The sequence below is a fragment of the Aplysia californica genome, unplaced genomic scaffold (genome assembly GCF_000002075.1).
Source record: "Aplysia californica isolate F4 #8 unplaced genomic scaffold, AplCal3.0 scaffold00582, whole genome shotgun sequence".
Classification (NCBI taxonomy): domain Eukaryota; kingdom Metazoa; phylum Mollusca; class Gastropoda; order Aplysiida; family Aplysiidae; genus Aplysia; species Aplysia californica.
This window is the reverse complement of record NW_004797852.1, coordinates 475,800-483,134: the sequence shown is the minus strand read 5'-3', so window position 1 is coordinate 483,134 and position 7,335 is coordinate 475,800.

Genomic DNA, 7,335 nt, shown 5'->3' with positions numbered 1-7,335 from the left:
AACATCCACACATGACACAGGGAACATCCACACATGACACAGGGAACATCCACACATGACACAGGGAACATCCACACATGACACAGGGAACCTCCATACATGACACAGGGAACATCCATACATGACACAGGGAACATCCACACATGACACATGGACTGTCCATGACACGTGACCAGGTCCCGATTTTTTCCTCGTAATTTTTGGTTCCCTCTCTATAACGACAACTGTCTATAACGACAACTGTCTATAACGACAACTGTCTATAACGACAAGTGTCTATAACGACGCCTCTCTATAACGACAACTGTCTATAACGGCGCCTCTCTATAACGACAACTGTCTACAACGACAAATGTCTATAACGACGCCTCTCTATAACAACAACTGTCTATAACGACGCCTCTCTATAACGACAACTGTCTATAACGACGCCTCTCTATAACGACAACTGTCTATAACGACGCCTCTCTATAACGACAACTGTCTCTAACGGCGCCTCTCTATAACGACGCCTCTCTATACGACAACTGTCTCTAACGGCCTGTGTTTTTGGTCCCGACCATGTCGTTATAGAGAGGCTGCACTGTACTGCATCGCAATCTCTTACAAATCCCAGAGAACTCGGAAGTGTTAGCTAAATATTATTAACTACTTCCTCTTTCACATTTTTGACAGTTTTAGGCAGTTCATGAACATTTTATGTATACCCGTTTACGCATTTCACAAGATCTGGAAAGAATTTCGTCAAAACGTGGAGAATAATTCCGGGGTAAAAAAGTTTTAAAAGTATGACATGAGTGACAGATATTTTACATTAAAAAATCTCAACCTTTCTCCTCTTTGGCTTCAATTATAAGTGAGCACAGTCAAACGAACTCTAGAGAAAAGTGTCCGTGATGCAGTAAAATAAAAAACAGAATGTTAAAAACTAAAGAGCAGAAACTAGATAGATCTAGATATTTTATCAAGTAGGCCATATTCGTTATAAACTTTGATGAAGGCTACTATATATAGATGCCTGGTTCTGATCGGTGAGATTGTAACCTTTTTCTGACCGCCGGTCTCACTACAGGAAAACAGTTCACTGACTGCAAATTTCTATTCTCCTTCATCCTGTCAGAAAAAACTCAACCTTGTCATCACACACTGCAATAAAACACAAATATTGTCTTTAAAAATATCCCAATGTCCTCCGTACATCCAGGGCAAAGAGTCAGTGGGGGCAGGGTAGCTCACAGCATACATTCCTTACAAGTGAATCAATCAATAGTAGACTATGGGGCTTTCTCATGACTCATCCGCTGTGGAGTTGGGAAACCACATGGGCCTCCTTCACAGCCAGTAATACAATATTGATCAATTGACGGGGAAAATCACAATCTTTACCCCTTCAAGTCCCAAAAAGACAATCTGTCAGTTCAAAAGCCATGACTCTCTAGACTCCTAAAAAAATAAAACGTCCAATTTTATGCAGATTTACTTGATGATATAAATTTTACAAACATAAATGTTCAGTTCTAGTATTTCTGAGGAAGTTTTTTAAATGAGTAGATCTACATTTCTAACACTCTCATTGAAAAACAAATCATCTTGCCTGCAATGTTTCATTGACAACACAATTAACCCTTACAATCCCAATCATCCTCACGAGGTCTTGTTCCCCCAGCCCCAGGCGTGTTACATTTGTCCCCCCAAGGGCCCCGGACATCTCACACCCAGTTGTGTGTACTTTTACTGGAATCTTGCCACTTGTCTATGAAAAGTGTCACCTTGTCATCTTCTAAACCTATGGGGAAAAGCAGAATATATCTATTTTGAAGTAAAGTCTGATAAAACTTGCAGACATGGTCAGTATTGGCAGGACCTGAGGGGGTCAAGGACTGCAGAGGGAAGAGAGAGGAAAAACCATTGCCCGGTGAGGTGACTAAGGCTATATATATATACTAAGGCTATATATTATATATATATATATATATATATATATTTATATAATATAAATGATCTTCATTATATATATATATATATATATATATATAATATAAATGATCTTCATTATATATATATATATATATATATATATAATATAAATGATCTTCATTATATATATATATATATATTTTAAAATTTTCATGAATTTAGAAAAATGTATTTGACAAACAGTTCCAGTCCTTCTTTACCCTTTGTGATATATTTCCACCAGTGAGAAACGAAACAAATCTGTTCATTACCGCTTTTTAACGTTCGCCTAAGAAACACGATTCAAGAGACGGGGTGAGTAATTTTCGAGACTCACCTCTGCGTGGAGACGTGATCCTGTGTATGCATCCAAAGAGTTGTTTTTATGTTGGGCCCAAAGAGAAAAACTTTTTTATTACTGGGTCAAGAGTTTTGGAAAAAATATGTTTGGTCGCTAGCTTGTTAAAGTGCCATGCAAAGTTTCGTGGGCCTAGAGGTTAATTTGTCAATGAGTTACAATTTTTTTTTAACACTGTCAGAGGAAAGTGAACAAGCTAGAGACACTGCCTCTGTGATTTTGAAGACATCGGTGTGTTTCTTTTACAGAGTAGCAGCCCTGTAGCGAAATCTGTGCTCCTCTACGGCTGCGAAACTTGGAAGACAACAATGACACTCAGTGCTGAATAAAGTTCAGACTTTCATCAATCAGATGTACGAGGAGTATCCTAAGAATTAAGTGGCAGGATAGAATAAGAAATGAAGAGCTGTGGGAAAGGACAGGACAAAAGGATATAGAAGTAGAAACAGGACTAAGAAAGTGGCGATGGATGGGACACACCTTCAGAAAACCCAGCGGAAACATCACAAGACAGTCACTGCAATGGAACCCACAGGGAGCACGAGGCAGGGGTAGGCCACGAGAAACATGAAGGAGATGTGTGTGGAAAGGGACCTGAGAGAGATGAAGCTCTCTTGGAACTGTTATGTTGAAGGGGCTAGCACAATAAGAAAAACACATGCGAGATCCATGAACGGGTGTTCTGAGACTTCTTTGTTTAATTGACCTACATTGCATAACACACAGGCGGGTAACACCGACTTGAAATACTAATACCGTACTTGGTGTGATAACCGTATCTAGGACACTACAGGAACGAGGTAGGAAGGATGGCCCAGGACAGAGATAAATAGAAGGAGCATGTTGGCCTTATACCCTGCCAGGGGTGATAGGCACTGATGAAGGCGAAATCCGTATTTTGTGGTTTTGAAGGGCTAGACAGCAATACACTAAAGCATTGTAAATCAAGAGAGGAGTTAATCAAGGCAGACCTAATCTAAAGCAATAGATCGAGAAGCCAGGTGTGACTGTGAAGGGCTAGACAGCAATGTGTAGATTAAAAAGCCTCCGCGGCCTAGACTACAGGAGCAGTGACACCAAGGCGTCGACCCGAGCAAAGCCGGGTACTCAGATAGTAATATAGAGCCGGTTTGTAGCTCTACACCAAATTATTTAGACATTCCTTTGTACAGAAAAAGTAACGTTAAATACAGCCTATGATCTACAGCATTCCTCATCATGGTCCTATGCCATGTCAGAAAAAATGACAAAGAGTGTACATCGTGTATAGGTCACGTAGGGGTTAAAGAACGGTGGTTGGTGGAAACAGCCCTAACAGAGGAACCTAGTTTTAGAAGTGCTAGACAAATCAATTTTACTTTATGATGGTAATGAACCGTAATGTCAATGTCTCATTCCACAGTTCAAAGGGTTACATCACATTCAAAGACTCTAGGCCTAGGCTAATTTATGGGGCACATTCAAGTTTCATTACCACATGCATGGTGTAACAGTAAGGGTCAGGGCGAGAGAATGAAAACGTGTAGATCGAGATTCTAGATTTGGAAGGACTTCTGTAACGAGCGACCACCCCATCAAACACAATACAGAAGAGGCCTAGACCTACCCCTAACCCTACCCCTAACCTTACCCCTACCCCAAGCCCTCAATTCTGCTCTGTCTCATAGTGGTCGCTGGTTACGGAAGTCCTCCCCTACTAGATATAGATTTAGATCTAGATCTAGATCTATATCTATATCTAGATCTAGAATCTAGAGATCGACACCATCAAAATCAGATCATAACAATAGATCGAGATCTTTGATTTAACAACAAAACAAAGACTAGGCTATAAGAGTCTTTTCCGCAACAGGTTTGGTGGCTTAGGCTAGGGGAAGAAATGTAGACCTAGGCTAGAGTAAGAGAACAGCCTGGACTTGTTGCCTTCTGAAGGCTACTGCGTGTTCTCGTGTGGGAAATTCGTCATGACCACTCCGACTTGGGAGGCTGACAGTGACAGTAGCAGGTCTGACTCAGAGCAATGCTTTGTGTCAACAGAAGTGTGTGAATGTAATGAGAATCGAACATAAAGTCAACACTGATTACTGTCTAAATTACTCACCCACGTAGAAAACTGCGAAGTCTTCAGTCTACATGATATTTTTCCGTTGGAATTAGCACAAAAACGTAAGGTTCCAGAATGATTCCATCTTCTAGTCAGCCATTTTCCACTGATTATGCTAATGTTACACTCAGCCAGAGATGCCAGAGCGAGGCTGCAGCGAAGGTGTTTTTTCTTCCCTTTGCGCGAGTTCACATTCCGAGCGTGAGCAACAGCCCGGCCTGTTGGATCGATGGAGAGATGGAGTGAGCACAGCGCCAGAAGAAACGAGCAGACGACTCAACACACACGGCTAATTACCGGAACCACTAAACGAAACGCATATATTATTGAAATAATACAGTATTGGAAAAGTTAGATACATAGCTCTTTTTACTTTGTACCTGCTGTAACTAGTATAATCATTAGTCTGTTATCGTGACGAAAGGATCCTACCTTTACCACAAACAATTTCTTTGCGATGTCACTCGAAACTTCTCCGAGAAATCTGGTAGATTATATCGGCATTTCCGGACACTAGTCTGTTTCAGGGGATATAACCCAAAATTACCAACAAGCTCAAATGCAAAGATTTGTTAACTCCCTTGTCAGTTCCTGTATAGAGTTGCGCATTGCAATGCACACGCGCGCACACACACACACACACACACACACACACACACACACACACACAGAGCGAGAGAGAGAGAGAAGCTCATGATGATGCACGCCAGTCACACTCACACCAAGTCGAGGGTACTCTATATTAGTAATATTATTACATTGTATTGACTTCCTAAAGAGGCTAAAACAGCACCTGGACATGGATGGCTGGTGCCTCTATAAATAAATCATCGATGGTCAGGTCATTGACTTCCTTTGGCCTAGCCTAGATCTAGATCTATAGCCCCCACCCCGCCTACACTGACACCTAGTCTACACCGTTCTTGTAACTTCTAGCACAAATGTCGATCTCAGATCATCCGACTTCCTGAGGCCTATAGTCTTGACACACATATATCATAGATCCTATATCTCTGTCCTCTATACTTCAGTGACACCTAGATCTAGTCTTCTAGACTGTCAAAAGTTTGGCAGGAATTAATTTTGAATTTTGCCCGGGTGGTGGCTGACGGACGGCTGAAGCCTGAAAATTTCCAGAGTTATTACCCTTTGTTCGTAAGTCGTGGTCGCGCAAAAGTGTGTGCTGTCATTTTTATCCGCAATGGTAGTTTTTGTCTTGTTGTTTCAGTTTGTGGTCGAATCAAAGTAGTGGAATATCTTTGGTCCAATGGGAAAGGAAAACTTAATTTAGACGGCCAGTCACGACAAAGCACACAGGGCCTAGGCTTACACACCCTCCCTGTGCGCACCACTGCCCGCTGTGCCACATTCATTCATCCCACCTCGCGCGTGATACATAATCAGGATTAACGGGTAGCGAGGGGGCAAAGGGGAACTCGCTGCCAGTCTCCCTTTCTTCTCGTCACCCCTACTCGCTTTGAGTATTTTTTTCGTCTGTGTGAAGCTTTGCTCTACTACTAGGCTAGATCTATCCTATGTTCATGAGCGCGGCCATGTGCCTCTCTGTGCCTTCCTCTCCGCCCGTGTGAGTGTGTGTCTCCATCACTTGCGTTCTTTGAGCTTCTCTTAATGTTAACCATAATAATGATCTTAACACACTCCACTGCTGCGGCGTAGACTGTGTTCGAACTTCGATGGGTCATCGTGAAAGTATTGACTGTCTTGTAAATGAAGCGTGCCTGAAGCCGAAGTTACCGTGCTTAAAGGCGTGTAATTTATAGCAAAAATTCGGTAAGAGCTGTTTAGCGTGCTTGAGTCCGAAGCGTGCTTTATGCCTGCGTGCTTATAGCCGGCACAGACTGTACTAGTATCAACAATGGGAGATGTTTATTTGCAGCTGCTACATAGTGCCAATGGGAGATGTTTATTTGCAGCTGCTACACAGTGCCAATGGGAGATGTTTATTTGCAGCTGTTGCACAGTGTCAATGGGAGATGTTTATTTGCAGCTGTTGCACAATGCCAATGGGAGATGTTTATTTGCAGCCAGCTCCACTCCACTGAGCCAATCAATGCTGTGACTTGCCAACTGGCACCAGAGGGTGGTTGGCGGGTGCTCTGGTGTGGTGTGTTTCTTTTTTGCTGTCAAACATTTATCGTCCTGATCTCTCCTCTTCTTTTTGTGTTTGTTACTCTCTTGTAACACCTCTAACCTTTGGCACTTATAATATGACCTAATTGTGTTTGTTACTCTCTTGTGACATCTCTAATCTTTGGCACTTCTAGATGACTCATGACCTAATTGCAGGGATGCCAAATGATTTTTTTTTTAAACCCTGAAAAAGAGTGGAGCATCACATCTCACCTACACCGAACCTTGTAAAACTTTCAAATGAGTGGAGCATCACATCTCACCTACACCGAACCTTGTAAAACTTTCAAATGAGCAAACAAAAACAGATTCTCTCTCACCTCTCCACTTTCCTTTGCAATTCCAACAGATGAAAAAACCCGGAAAAAGCGGACATTTGGCATCCCTGTAACTGAGTTGTGAGCGGTGTAAAACTCTTACAACAAAAACGACTGGAACCAATACTTTCAGAAACTTTCTCACATCCCAGTCCCAGTGTTCCCAACCTCAAAGTGGAAACAACAATTAACTCATTATAACCAGCACAGGGCCACCACAGACAAACATATAGACATTGACACAAACACACACACACAGACACTCAATTACCTAACCTGTGTCCATAAACCCCTCAATTACCTAACCTGTGTCCATAAACCCCTCAGTTACCTAACCTGTGTCCATAAACCCCTCAATTACTTACACTGTGTCCATAAACCCTTCAATTACTTACACTGTGTCCATACACCCCTTCATTACCTAACCTGTGTCCATAAACCCCTCAATT